The sequence below is a fragment of the Monodelphis domestica genome, chromosome 7, assembly GCF_027887165.1.
Source record: "Monodelphis domestica isolate mMonDom1 chromosome 7, mMonDom1.pri, whole genome shotgun sequence".
NCBI classification, from domain to species: domain Eukaryota; kingdom Metazoa; phylum Chordata; class Mammalia; order Didelphimorphia; family Didelphidae; genus Monodelphis; species Monodelphis domestica.
This window is the reverse complement of record NC_077233.1, coordinates 183,374,842-183,390,084: the sequence shown is the minus strand read 5'-3', so window position 1 is coordinate 183,390,084 and position 15,243 is coordinate 183,374,842. Positions and strand designations below refer to the sequence as shown.

At 36.0% G+C, this 15,243-nt stretch overlaps 1 protein-coding gene and 1 long non-coding RNA gene across 7 annotated transcripts in view; one reads left to right on the top strand and one right to left on the bottom strand.

Moving 5' to 3' along the window:
- CLEC16A (C-type lectin domain containing 16A) overlaps window positions 1–15,243 on the bottom strand; it is a 248,519-nt gene that overhangs the window by 94,259 nt on the left and 139,017 nt on the right. The gene's annotated exons all lie outside the window — the stretch shown is intronic.
- LOC130455560 (uncharacterized) lies at window positions 7,297–9,149 on the top strand. The gene is made up of 3 exons (XR_008913622.1): window positions 7,297–7,477; window positions 7,598–7,861; window positions 8,662–9,149. It is a non-coding gene; the product is annotated as an uncharacterized LOC130455560 (long non-coding RNA).

The window sequence follows — 15,243 nt, the reverse complement described above, 5'->3', positions numbered from 1 at the left end:
TTCATTATCCTAAAACCTTGTCCTCTGACTCAGAAAAAAAGTTCTGCCATCTGATTTTAATGGAAGGTAGACTTTCACATAACACCGTCTAGGAACACATCTCAGTGACACTAGTTATCATGACAGCAGCACTTCAGCCTAATTTGTCTCTACTCTGGGCAGTCCATTTGCTTAGCAAAAGGGGAAAGGACAGAAATGGCGGTAGAGATACAAGCCAGATATTAGATAAACAATAATGTTTTGACCTCCTGACATAGTTAAAATATTTAAAAGAAAAGTGAGAATTGAAAGCATTAACTAAGATATTTGGTAAAATTCTACTCTATATTATTAACTCAGTCTTCCAATCTTTCTGGTGAATTTGATAATGAAACAAAACAAAAAACCTTAAAGCTTTCTAGGCTTGACCATGTCCTATGTACAAAATTTCTCAGAATAGTCAATTCCTTGATAGAAACTGCCTGTAATGCTCCTTTAAAGGTTTTATGTGACCATCAAATCCTTGTTTCAATAATCACCCAAAAAGACAAGAAGGATACCAACAAAGATTACAAAGAACTGTCCTGATAAAGCGCTATGACAGGTATGATAATGCCATTAATATAAACACTTTACAAGCTCCAAACGGGCACAGGCTAATCTTTCTCTAAACTTGAAAGCTAGGGGGACTTGCCTTTCAGTCTGAAATGCACATAGAAGTAACTGTGCAGCTGCTTGAATGACCTAGAGTAAGTCACTTAACCACTTGGCCTCAGTTTCCTCATCTGTAACATGACTGAGCAAGATGATCTCTAAGGTTCCTTCTGGCTATAAAAAGCTCTACATCTAAACCTGAGTGATTTTTAATTTTTATTAGCTTATTACCCAGAAGATGCTATTGTTTTAAGGCTCAGCTATTGTTTTAGAGCTAACATTTATAGAGCTTACTATGTCAGACACTGTGCTAAATGCTTTACAATTACTATATTTGATCCTCATAACAATCCTACAAGGTAGGTGCTATTATTATTCCCCACTTTAAAGATGAAGAAACTGAGGAAAACAGGTTAAGAGATTGTTTGGGGTCACATGGGTAGTATTTGAGGTCAGATCTGAATTCAGGTCTTCTTGACTCCAGGTCTGGTGCTCTATCTAATGTACCACCTAACTGAACATATATGACTGGAGCACATTTGTAAGCTAACTATTTTATTAGTTTGATGTGATTAACTTTCTCCCTGAATATATCTTAATGTGTGTGTGTGTGTGTGTATATATATATATATATTTTTCCCCCCCAAGAGGAAATTAAAAAGAAACAAAGATAGACTGGGGGTGAGGGGCTTGGGGCCAGTGGAGCCTAGAGATAAAGATTAATAATATAATATTTGAAAAACAAAGTTCTTCTATAGTCAAGTTGCTATCAACTATGTATAACTATGTATAACTAACTAGCTGGATCACAAAAATCACAGAGAAGCTCACCAGTTATTGTTCCTTGAGGACTATACACCTTTACTCAATATTTAAAATCTAGTTGGTAATTCATGTGTGTAAACATATGTACAAATTATTTAGGTAATAAAATTAATTTGCATCATAAATTGATTTGGTGTGCATACACATAGATAATGTAATAAAGCTAAATCTATTATTCTCAGAGAGAAAATAAAAATTTTTCAACAGTTTTTTTTGATAGCTCAGTGATTTTACCAAAACATGTACCAACTCCAATCATGTAGATTGATTTCATTCAATATGGTGAGAGGTTCTTGATATTGCTTTTATTCCAATAAAATTAAGGAAGTCCAAAGGCCATCAGTTATTTGTTCATCCTAACTATATTATCTGCTCACCTTTATTCCAGTCATACATCTTTGCTTATGGCATCCATTAAGGCAACTTCTCTTGAGCAACTATTTATATATTTCCCACTTACTTTTTCATTGTCTTTTCTATGACCTGCAATTTTAATTATTCAAAGACAGCACTAGTTTATGAATTTGCAGCCATAAAAAATCACCAGAAGAAAAGAATTGCTAAAATATTGGTCTTTGTTTCAGTCAGACTTGTGGAGCTATTAAAAGTACCCTAAAATTTCCAAATGCAACTCAATCAACTTTTCCCATCTATTAAATTTTTAGTCAGGTTCACTGTCCATTCATAGTAACTGTTAAGATTTATGCAATGATGGGCCAAACTCATGAGCTGCTCATCTAACTGCAAATCAGTCTACATCAGTAGTGTCAAACTCAAATAGAAATGGAGCCATCTCTGTGCCACTTATACTTAATAGCTACTGAAAAGGCATCAGATTGGGAGATGGAATGTCCTAGGTGAGAGTCATCAAGATAGCATGTGTTGTAGAGTAGAAAAGTATGTGGAGGCTGAAAGTCAAACTGCAAAAGGTTTAGAATTGAATGGGAGAAGAGAAAGCTCAGGCATTGAGTATAAACAGCCTTCTCAAGGAATTTAACTAAGAAAGGAAGGAGAGGTATAGGATAATAACTTAGCAGGGACACTAGGATCAAGTGAGGGCTTTTTTTAAAGATGGGGAAGACACAAACATATGGAAAACAGGGAAAGAGGGAGTAGATATGGAGGGATGGAAGAATAGAAAGATACAGAGGGGAAAATCAGCTGGAGAACACAGGAAGGCCTAGGATTAAGACTGGATGTAGAAGGGTTTGCCTTGGGCAAGGAGTAAGGTCATCTTTTCACAAAAGAGAGAAAAGGGTGATGGAGAAGACTGTGGGGAAAAACATATTAGTGATATAAAATGAGGTAGAGGGAAGAGGAAGTTCTCATCAAATGACTTCAGTTTTGTTCAGTGAAATATGAGTTAATGGTTTCAGTTAAAAAAGTGGAGGAGGTATGCTGTGGGAGGTATGAGGAAGGATGGAAAGGTTTAGAAGAGCTATTTTAGTAAAAGAACTAACTTTAGTATCAAAGGTCCTAGGTTCAAATCTTGTTTCAGATAGGTATTTCTACATTACACTGGGTAATTCACTTAATCCCCCTGTTTCCTTCTCTATAAAATGAAGGAGTTGGACTATATGAACTCTGAAGGTTCTGCCAGCTTTAAATCTATTGTCTAAAACTATGAATTGAATTCAACAAAAAGATCATATTTAAATTTCAAAATGGCAACATCAAATCAATTTTGATGGTGGCCATGAAAAATTTTTACATCATTAAGGTAAGCAATAAGAATAACACAAAATAACAACAAACAAGAAATCTAAATAAATGACTGATTTGCGCCTCAAGATAACTTATTATATAGAGGAATTTAATCATCAAAAAACTAACTAAACATTCAAAAAGGGAGAGAATTGAGTCATTCCTTCAAAAGCAAGTAGAGAACTCAATGTGCAAAAGACTAAACAGAAGAAATTTAAACATGTTCAGCCAGCAATAGAAACACTAAGAAATGAAATGTTTTCTTTTTGTACAACTAAGCATGAAAATGGCCAAAAGTGTGGGGTAGAGAGCTTTTTATGTTGATTTTGTTTTTTTATAAAACAACACACTGTCTAAGAAATAAAAGATCACTATGCTAACAAATCTAAGGAGTAAAGGATAAAAAGAGAAACATCAGGAGAAGAAAATAATATTTCATATACAAAAAGCTTCATTCCTTCAATAGTAAATCAATATTATTATTGAGATAATACAGAGGAATTCCTATTGGGCAGGCAGGGGAAAGGGTGGAGACACTAAGAACTCTAAAACCAAACCAAACAGAAACAAAACCCAGATCATTTAAGACTTTAGAAGAGAGATGGAGTAGAGGGGGTAGCACAGTTTCAATCTGTTCACTTTGTCCTTCCCACAATTTTATCATAGCAGGAGAGTAAGAATAGACTATTGGATGGAATGTATGTGCAAAGAGATCACTGAACAAGGTATGGAGACTAAGAATAGAACATTAGGGGTGAGGTAGGCAGGGAAGGGCAAGGTAAGAGATCACTCAGCAAGGTATAGCAGTTAGTCCTCACTACTAGGTAGCACTATAGAGTGATCCCACAGAAGCAAGAAAGGTTGATGATATTGGCTCTTGGAACCAACTTTGTTAGGTAATGGTTTTGGTACTTCAGGAGAACAGCTTCTCCAAAATGGGGTCTTGCTTCTTGTTACTAAACTTCCAATGATAGAAGAAAGTAAGTGAGACCTAAGGGATACAAATTTCATAAAGAAGACTCAACAGGATGATGGAGCTCCAAAGACAAAAATTTATGACCCATGGTAGAGCACCATGTGATGCCTGACACAGGATTGAGCATGCAGTGCCTCTCATCCATTATTTGACTGAATCGTCACACTTAAGACAGAAGGACCCTCCCCTCTGAGAGATGGCTGGCTCGGCTCTCAAAGATTTGCCATCAAAAAGAAAAAATGGATTAAAATTAACAATTTCCTGAAAACAAGAATTGTATTTAAATGTATATAAGCATACAGTTAAGAAAATGAGGTGGAATAAAATATGTTATATTTCAGGTACCTTTAAGGAGTTGAAATTATTATTTTATATAATTTATATAATACCAAATGCCCTATCATGTAAGCTCTTGAATTTTGGCAAACTGTCAAAAGACATTTTTGGTATTAAAATATAGTAGTATACTTTAATATTCTTCTCTTGGACCTGGATAAATCCAACAAAAAATGACAAGAAGGGAAAGAGAGAGCTGAAGGTAGGAAAATCCAGGTTTGACTGATCAATGACTGAATGTGATGTTAAATACACTTCTCCATATCTAATAGAACCTTCGCAAAAACTGATGAAATTCTAGGGCTTAGAGAAATCAAGCACAAATGTAAAATGGCAGGAAAAATTAAACATATCAATTACAAGCAATAATGAGATAAAACAGAAAAGAAAGGAAAGATGAGAAAAATATACAGATTTGACAATACCATCAATAATAATTGGGCTATAGAAAAAATTATAGAAACAAATAATTAAGTTCAAGGGAATAAGGAGATTAAACAACAGAAGTTTCAGAATATTGTTAAAGCAGTACTAAGAGAAAAAAAGTCAGAGTCCAAGAAAGGCTTCCCATGGGAACTGGCATTTGAGTTGAGTTGAGTTGCAAAGGAAGCTAGTAATTCTAAGAGGCATATGTAAGGATGGGCATGTCAGATGGCCTATGTAAAGACACAGAGGCAGAAAATGGGATGCTAAGTTCAAGGAACAGTATGAAGGGATTGGACTACTTCTAAGGTCCCTTTTAGCTCCAGATCAATATTCTTCTATTACTTTCTTTGTTGGAGCCAAAATAGAAGAATGGCAAGAAGAGGTATAGTAAGAGGTATAGTCAAGATCCAGCAAGATACAGATAAAGAAAATCCATCAGACCAAGTCATGATGCAACCTAAGAAAAAAGTCACAAATTACTTTTCAATCTAAGGTACTATAGGAAGAGTCAGAGAAATCTGTGTAGCCTGTGTAGGTATCTAGTTAAAAGCAGCCATTCAAAGTATTCTAGTTTAGGGAAACTATACTTCCCAGGGTAAGAGGAAGCCCTTGATCCAGCATTGAAAGGCCTAACCTGTAGGATACAGAAACAAAAGCCAGCTATTAGTCTTGTCCCTCTCTATCCAGCTGCATGTTACAGATACAGGGGAGATGTGTACCTGGGGCAACATTGTAGGGGGAAGAGCAGTCAAGGGTCCTAAGCTGTGTTTTTATTTAAAAGCAAGTTAAAAAAAAAACAGTTTTGTGGCTCACATCTCAGGAGTGGAGCTGGGTCTTATTTCCAGCTCTGGTACAGTCTAAAGCCTCCTGTAGAATAACCAGGACAAAAACCTCAGGTCAAAGGGAAGTCTGCAGTTTTGTCACTGAACCAGGAGTTTTCCAGATGGTTAACAGTGGCCAAGTCCAGTAACAGTTCACTAAAATTCTAACTGTGACAAACCCACAAGACTGTTGATGAGACCCAAACACAGGACAGAAAAATGCAGAGCTCAGATCAGGTGGATAGCAATCAGTCTTTGCCCCAGATCTTTAGGACCATGGAAATTTGCAAATCTGTGTTTTCTTTCAGATGCTAGAATAACAATATCCCAAGAAAGCAATAGGGTCAGTCAAGACATTTCCTCTAGAATTGTGCTGTGTCTGGCCCCAACACAAATACTAAAGTCAGAAAGTAGACTGGAAAAATGAGCAAACAAACAAAAAAAGAATCCTATCATAAAAAAACATAAGATGGTGACAGAGACACTCAAGACATAAACCAAGAAGAGAATGACTCCAAAATTATCTCCCAGCAAAGAAAAACACACACACAGAACTGAATACAGAAATATACACACAATGGGAAATAGGAATGAAAGTGAAAAAAGATAGAGAATGACTATTAGGAGAGTACTTAGATTAAGAGAGGAATTAGTCCCAAGTAAAGGTAGACTTTGAAGAGGGGCCAAAAAGAAAAGAAGGAATTTATGATAACACTTGTTACCTGTGTTATACCTATGGATAGAGAGTGAAAAATGCAAAACTACAGATTAAGATTTTTTTTTTTAACTTGGCCAATGTGAAAATTTGTTTTGCTTCAATGTGCATATTTATAGTAAGGATTTTTTTCTGGTTTTCTCAGTAGAGGATAGGGAGGGGAATAGCAAATATTTGTTAATTGAAAATTTAATTTAAAAAAAGAATTAGCTTTGATCAACTATATCACTGTTTAAGCCTATACTACTACAATGAGATTGAAGAAAGAAGAAAAACCTCTAGCAACATTTTGTTTTGGTAAAGAATTGAAAACTATGAGCATGCCTTCATTTGGGGGAATTAGCTTAACCAATTTTGTATATGAAGATAATGGAATATAGTATTGTGGTCCAAGAAATGATGAAAATCATGATTTCAAAGCAGTATACAAAAATTTGTGTGCACTGATATACAGTGAAATGAATAGAACCAGAAGAATAATTTATACAATTAACAACAATCTAAAAACAAGCAACTTTGAAATCTATAGTAAATCTGATCACACAATTATCCAAGATTTTAGATGACTGATGATGAAGCCTGATGTCTACCTCTTTACAGAGAAGTGATGGACTCTGAGGGCTAAATGAGATATGTAATTTTTGGAAACAACTAACAAAGGAAAGTTTTTTTTTATTGTTTTGCTCAATTATGCACATTTTCAATAAGAATTTTGCTCTTGCTCTTTTTCCCCAAAGAGATGAATGTGGGACAGATAAAAATAGGTGTTTTTTTTTTTTAAACCAGGTTGAGAATGATGACCTAACAAAGGAGACTGAAAATGGTAGAATGGTAGGAAGAGAGCACTGTTCCAGCAGTCAAGAGAGGAAACTCCAGGAGAAGTGGATAGACAGGTCAAAATCTGTAGAGAGGTCAAATAGAACTAAGAAAGGGCTATGGGATTTAGTAGTAAAGAGATAATTAGTAATCCTGGAGTGAAAGTCTCAGTCAAATGACAGAATCACAAGTCAGCTTTTATAGAACCTGAGAAATAAGTGGGAGGTAAATCAATGGTGGCAATGAGTATAGATGGCCTTTATTAGAAGTTTGGCTAAAAAAAGGAAAAGACATTGGATAATGGCTTGAAAAAAGATAAGGAGGTTTTTGTTTTGTTTTTTAAAGGTGGAGAGACTAGGAACATACGTATAGGTGGCAGAGATGAAGACAGCTGAAAAGAAGAATAAAGATTACAGAGAGAAGATGGAAAAGGAGGATATCAAGAGTACAAATGTAAAGATTAGCTTTGGCAAAGAAAAGACCTACTTCTTCCACAAAAGTTGGAGCAAATAAGAAGAGAATGGTTAATGCTGAGGAGATTTTTTAAAAGTGGGGAGTAGGGAAAAAGAGGGAGGCTACAATGGCCTCTATTTTCCAATAAAATAAAAGGTAAGGTCCTTGGCTAAGAAGCAAGGGGAGACAGTATGGGATATCTGAAGCGAGAAGGTTGGGACTGTCACCATTGTAAGTAATAGGAGATAGGTTGGAGTTAAGATTGTGAAGGGCTTTATATTTCAGGCTGAGGAGTTTATACAGTACTTGACTTTAAAGATAGTAGGGAAAAATGCATATCCACAGTTATTAAAGCCACACAATTCATCATCACAAGGCCAATCTACTACTGATGACATTTTCAGTATCTTAGTTGAACTGCTCCTCAAAAAAAGAGATATAATATATTACTGATACCATTTTCAAAGGCTTTTGGCACGACAGATCTGCCAGAGCTTTTGTGGTACTAGCAGAGCCTTCAAGAAACCCAGGGTTACCTGCATGTCACAATAAAGGATCAAAATAAAATGTCAAACAGCATGTGGGGTACCAGAACTTGTGTGCTTCCAATAAATCTAACCACAGTTGTCCCTATAATCTTCTAAGCTGCTGTAGGTATATCAGAACAAGAGCTCTGTTTTGATCCACAGTTGTCTGTAGGAGAACCAATTCTTGAAGTTCCAAGAATAATTCTTTATTTCTCTCAGAGACTAGCAGTAGGTTGATATAAGTGATACTTAGGAGGCCAACCATTTATTAGTATTTCCTGCCCCTCTGTCTCATCTTCCCTCACATATGCTCCTTCCAATAGGCTTTTGTTTAAGATATGATCAATGTAGTCTTCCTATATGTGCTGTCTTCAAATGTGTTCTACTCTTGTTGATTCTTATCTTTGCCTTTATTTCTCCATTTTCTAGATTTCTACCTGGATATTGGGCTTTCACTACTTTAGCCTTAAGTAAAGAGATCATTTAGGAACAGGAACTCTCTGCTCAACAGTTAACCACTTACATGGAACTCATTGCACATAGGCCCTGATTATACAAACTTAAACAAAAATGAAACGATTCAATAAAGGCCAAACTGTGAAGCCACAGAGAAAGAAGGCAGAAGGCTGACTTAACTCCTTGTTAACTGCCTCCCTTTCTATCAGGCTAGAAGTCAAAGTGACAGAAAAAATACACACAATAATAAACTGACCAATAATCAATCAACAAGAATCTATTAACCGTCTGCTCTGTGCCAAGTTGAGTATTATTCTTTGGGGATGCAAGTATGAAGAATGAAACAACTTAACCTGTAAGGCATTTACATTATAACCAGGGAGATAAGAAGTACAGTAGTCCCCTCTTATTTGTAGTTTTGCTTTCTGCAGTTTCAGTTCCCTAGGGTCATTCCAGGAAAAAGAAAGAAATAAAGAAGAGGTTTATGCAGGATGAAAGAGGAGGCTAGCACATGGTTTTCAAGGACACGTGGAAGCTGGGACCAGAGCTTGGACAGATGGAAGAAGTAGGTAGGCAGGCAAACAAATGACTGGGTGGGTGGAGTGGGGCAAAAGTCTCCTCTCTCTATACAGAGGTCTGCCTACAGAAGTGGTTTGTCCTCAGCTGAGATCTCCTCAAGTATCACTTCTTCTGCTTTCATTTGGGAGATTTTTTAGATTTAGTTTTGGAGGGATGGGGTGAGAGGCCATGGAAAACCTAGCTGAGGGGCAGGAATACTAAGAGAGAGCAGCACAGTAAAGTGCTACATAGGGGTTAAAAGTTAAAGTGAGAACTGTTTGTGGTTTCAGGCATCCACTGGGGATGTAGGAATGTATGCCCCGTGGAAGGGGAGGGGGGAAACACTATTGTACAGTGCTGTATAATAATGTACAATGTATTACTGTATTTAATGTTGACAATGTCTTATCCACTTATATCCACGTTTTAGTCATTCATGGTAGGTTTGGAACATATCCCTGTGGCTAGGAGGCTGTACTGTACAGATGAAAATATAAGTATTAAGTGAATCAACACAAATACATACAAAGTAGTAAAAATTAAATTTGGGGGAGAGAGTATTAGCATTTGCAGGGATTAGGTAAGGCTTTATGCAGAAAGTAGTGACTGAACTGCATCTTAAAAGGAACAGGGACTATCTGAGTCAGAGATTAGGAGAGAATGAATTCAAGGCATGGACTGTGCAATGACACAAAAATCAGAGGGGAAGTACCTAGTGTGATGAACAAAGAGACGGTCAGTTTTGGCTGGATTGCAGAATGTGGAAGAGGGAATAATATCCAATTTGGCTGAAAAAGAAAAGTCAAAGACAGGCTGTTTAGGTCTTCAAAAGCTAAGTCAAGAAGTTTTTATTTTCTCCCAGAGGCAGTACAAAGACACTGAATTGGATGAGTAGGAAAATAATATGGTGAGATCTGTGCTTAAGGACAATTATTTTGGTAACATCTTATTATTGTTTTAGAGTTTTCTTTTTTTTCTTTCTATATTATTCATTTTTGAAAGTGAATATAAAACCAAAACTCCAAATCATATACTTTGGCAACATTTTGGAGGATGGACTATAGCAGTGAGAGTCTTGAGGTAAAGACACCAATTGGGAGATTGTTGCAATCACACAAGTGAGAAATGATAAACTAAACTAAGGTGATAGCTGTGTGAGAGGAGATACAAGGTCAGTTACTCATGAGATACTTTGAATCAAAGAAAGTTTTCTTTAAATTCACTATAATAGTCCAGAAGAGGTGGTTTGTTATTTTAAAACGACCTATTAAGAGTCGTTTCCTTTATCCATTCAACTTTATATATACCTAAATGAAAAACAAGCTAGCTTCAGCCACAGAATTAGTAAAAATTCTTTCTTATCATGATTCTACTAAGAAACATGCATTTTATATGCATTTTGTTGCAATAAACATTCATATTTTATCACTTTTAAAATGAAAATAAATCATTCTAGGAAATTAAAAAGTATCATAGGGAAGAGGATCCAGAAAAAATTTCTCTTCCCTTATTATAAATGAAAGGTCCTACTGTCAATTTCAAGGAAAAGTAATGGTGAGTTATAAGAAAAACAAATACAGAGATTACTAAAAACAAAGGAAGGAATAAAATAGCAAACAACTTATTAATTTAAAAAATCTGATGCTAAAATTTTCATAATTTCAAAAGTGATAGTTAAATTTTTTTTCAATGTAATCACCTTTTCTGATGAGGCTTTATCTTTCATGATAGAAACTAAAAAGGTCTCTGAACAAATACCGATTGCCAAAAGACTTTTCAAAGGGACACTGATATTTATTATTTGTATGTTATATGTATTGGTGGCTTTTTTTTAAAGTTTAAAAATATCCTCTCTCAGAATGAAGTTGATCTATATATACAAATTATAAAGTAAGACACTAGTACTAGTTCTCCAAACAAAATCTTAGAACTGGACTAGTGAAAAAGCAAATAGAAATGCAGAATATGTGAGAATCAAAGTATAAATGAGAAAGTAAGCCATGATGCTTCCAAGTGACTGCTATGTTAACATCTCAAAAAATTATATACAATCTTAAATATGTCTCTTTGGACACTGGGGGGATGATTTATTTTTTTGAATAGTTAGTAAATGCTTGAGTCAGTCAGTACAGGAAGCAACAAATTATTTAAATCTTACTATTTTTTGAGATAAAGTTACAATTCTTTATTCTCTTTTCTTGTTATGGTATGAACACCATTTATCCCAATGACATATTTGTAAAGTACTTAACACAGTGCCTGGCATGTAGCAAATGCTTAATAAATGCTTGTTCTGTCCCTCCTATCTTTCAATAATATTATTTTTAGACAATAATAATTTGATTTCTATTCTGCCACTAGTATAATGGTAAAAATCACAACTCCCCACTTCAATATATCTGCTAGTCAGCTACCAGAACAATTTTTCTAAAAAAACAGATGTGACCACATTACCTCCCCCCTTCACTCACCCATAGCCAATAAACACCAGTGGGTCTCTATCACCTCTAGGATCAAATAGAAGATCCTCCAACTGTTTTTTCAAAATCCTTCCTAACCTGGCCTCTTCCTACCTTTCTGGTCTACTTATAGTTCCTTATACTAAGGTATATCTTATAAACCTCCTTATACTTTACATCCCTCCACTCTGAGATCGGGTGACAATTCAGCTTCTCAACTAAGCATTTTCCCTGCTTCTCTCCTCATCACAGACACTTGGCTTCCTTCAAGCCACAGCTAAATAATTCCACAGGAAGTCTTTCCCAGTCTTTCTTAATTCCAGGGCTTACTAGGCCCTCTGGGATGACCCCAGTCTACCTTTTATGGATTTTGTTTGCACATAGTAGTTTGAATATTGTCTCCCTCAGACTGTGAGCTCATTTCTTTGCCTTAAAGTTCCACCACTGAGCAGTGTCTTGCATATAGTAGGTGTTTAATAAATACGAGCTGGCTTTTCTAATAACTAACACTCAAGGTAAGTAGTATGAATATTATCCTCATCTCCATTTTTCAGGTGAAGAGGCATAGAGCAATTAAGTGACTTTCCCCAAGGGTGAATGACTGGATTAGAATTGGGATTTGAATTTGGGTCTTCTGATTTATTTATTTATTATTCTTTTTTATGAAACCCTGACCTTCCGTCTTGGAATCAATACTGTGTATTGATTCCAAGGCAGAAGAGTGGTAAGGGCTAGGCAATGGGGGTCAAGTGACTTGGCCAGAGTCACACAGCTGGGAAGTGTCTGAAGCCAGATTTGAATCTAGAACCTCCCGTCTATAGGCCTGGCTCTCAATCCACTGAGCTATCCAGCTCCTCCCTGAACTTGGGTCTTCTGAAACCAGGATCAGTGTGCTTTCCTCTACACTACACTTTGGGGGCAGTGTGTGTGTGTGTGTGTGTGTGTGTGTGTGTGTGTGTGTGTGTGTGTGTGTTCAGCTTCATTTGAGAATTCAGTGAGGGCAGAAAGCCCTTGTCATACTTCTGCTGAATTCTTGCAATAGTCTCATAATTGGCCTCCTCAAGTCTCTCCTCCCTCTAATCCATTCTTCATATGATCACTGAAGTAATTTTCTTAAAGTCAAACCATGTTGGCCCTCCACTCAATAAACTAATGACTTCTTGTTACCTCTAGGGCCAAAATGTAAACTCCTGTTTTGCATTTACAAGCTTTCACAACCTGACTTTTTCCTACCTTTTTAGTTTTTTTATATATTACTCCCCTCCTCCATTTGTACAAGCCTCCCTGTGTTGGGCACCTCACCCTCCTATTTCCTGTCTCTGTGCCTTTTTGTAAACTGTCCCTCTTGCCTAGAGTACTTTCCCTACCTCCCTTCCCCTCAGCTTCCTGGCATCTTTAATTTCCCCCAAGATTCAGTTTAACTACCATCCTCTTTAGAAGCCTTTCCTGGTTCCCCCTAGCTGCTAGTACCTTTCTCTCCAAGGTTATCTTGTATTAACTTTGTATGGTATGTTACACGGACTTATATATGTACATGTTCTCTCTCTTCTTAGATTGTAAGTTCCTTGAGAGCAGGGCTTGTTTCATTTTTGTCTAGGCACAATGCCTAGCACAAAGCCAGTGGTTAAGAAATATTAATTTTGAAGCTGAAGAAAAAGTGATGATCCCCAAACGAGAGGATTATATTGTTGTAGACTTCATCAACTCCACAGGGTTCTATCCTGTACTAGAACCAAGGGAATTATGGTACTAGATTTTTTGATACTGAGTTTTAAACTGGGATGCATTATTAGATCAGAAAGAATACCAAGGGTTCGTAAATAACATTAAGTGGCAAATCAAATGATAAGATTGAAAGGGGCTTTCTTAAATGGAAAATTCTAAATACCCAACATACACCAGATTTAATTCAAGTGTACAGTAAACATCTACAAATGAATTTTGAATGACAAAATATAAACCTCCAGTAAATAACATTTTTTTTAAAACTCTGTAATAGAAACATTATTTAGTCCAAACACCACAGTGAGAAAATTTTGGAATCAGGAATGAATGAATGCTTAACCTCTTTTCATTCAAAGAGGAATAGATGGTGAAACTTCACAGTTCTGTACAATTGGGTATATCACAAGGAAGGGCAAAAAATAGATTCTTTAAATACCACATATATTAAAGTGATGATGGGACCTAGTGAGTGCCTTCACTTTCACTTTAAACTTCTGTGAAGTAGTATGTTAGTGCAGGTAATTTTCAAGAAGGACAGGCATTCTCAATAGAAAGCCTTTTTACAGCTACAGAACTGAAAGAGCAGACTTGAGTGTTCTTTGAAAAGTGGGGATGGGGTATCCCACAGAAAAGTTCCAAATTGTTTGCCCTTGAATATTTTAGTAACTGTAATATAGGGAGAGTTGACTCACTCTGATTTCCCATTACACATCCACACCAACTGTATCAAGGGTTACTGTGGGGTTTTTGCATTAATCTCAAAACTGAACAAAACATTTGCAGATTGCACTTTTAAAGCTCTGAGAGCAAGATGTGTTTTCTCAACATATCAAAAGTATTATAATTGCTTCAAGGAAGTTTTTTGAAAATGATTCCCTTTATGAAAATGAACTAATGTTTTATAAAGGACTATTTAGTACCAAGAACTCTTTTCTCTTTTTTCCTGAGAAAAATCCATTGTTGAACTCTTAGCCTTTAATAAAAACTTCCCTTTTCAAAATTCATTTGTGAATTTTAGAGTCTGGCAGAAGTTGGAAGTAATGAAAAGTAATTTGAGAAGAGACAATAATTGAGAAGGAAAGCTTTGAAAGATGATTTCCAGAGAGGGTATTGGTTGGTCATATTTTAGGAAGGGTGTTAGAAGCCCTAACATGAATGGGGTAAGGCTGTTGGGGGAACTACTATAAAGGATATGTAAGGCTTTTAGAACAGAATAAAGTAGTTAACTGAAACTAGAGGAAAACATGAAAGGCAAGGAGAGATTAGGAGAGATAAAGGGATTATAGACTTACTCCAAGTAAGAGAGACAGAATATAGTGGCAAAATTTGGAAAGAAAACCATTTCCTCTGAGCCCAATCCAGTACTCTTTCTACTATGCCACACAATCCCTTTAATATTGGTATGAAAGGCTAAAAGTACACTGTGTCCAGAATAGAGAAAATGTTTATCATGGAAAAGTCAAGGAATGTCACCAAGTTAAAGTCTAGGAGACTGCTAGAAGTTTCTATTTCCACTTTGAAGTTCATACAGAAAAGGGCCTTGTTGAAGAAAGCAGCTTTGCTTTGGTCTGGATATGGAAAATATGGAAAAAAAAGCAAAGACAGAATAACCTTCATAATGGGAGCCATCTAATTTGCTGGGTGATAATAGAGAAGATTTGGAAAAGTAAGAGTAATGCTTTAAGCCTGGGCAAGTGAATGATCACGCCAGATTGTATAGGCCTCAGTTATGTGTTCTATTACTAAACCCTCTCCTATTAATAGCATCCATATACTCTAAAACTGTTGACTATATTGTGTTGCACCCACACAA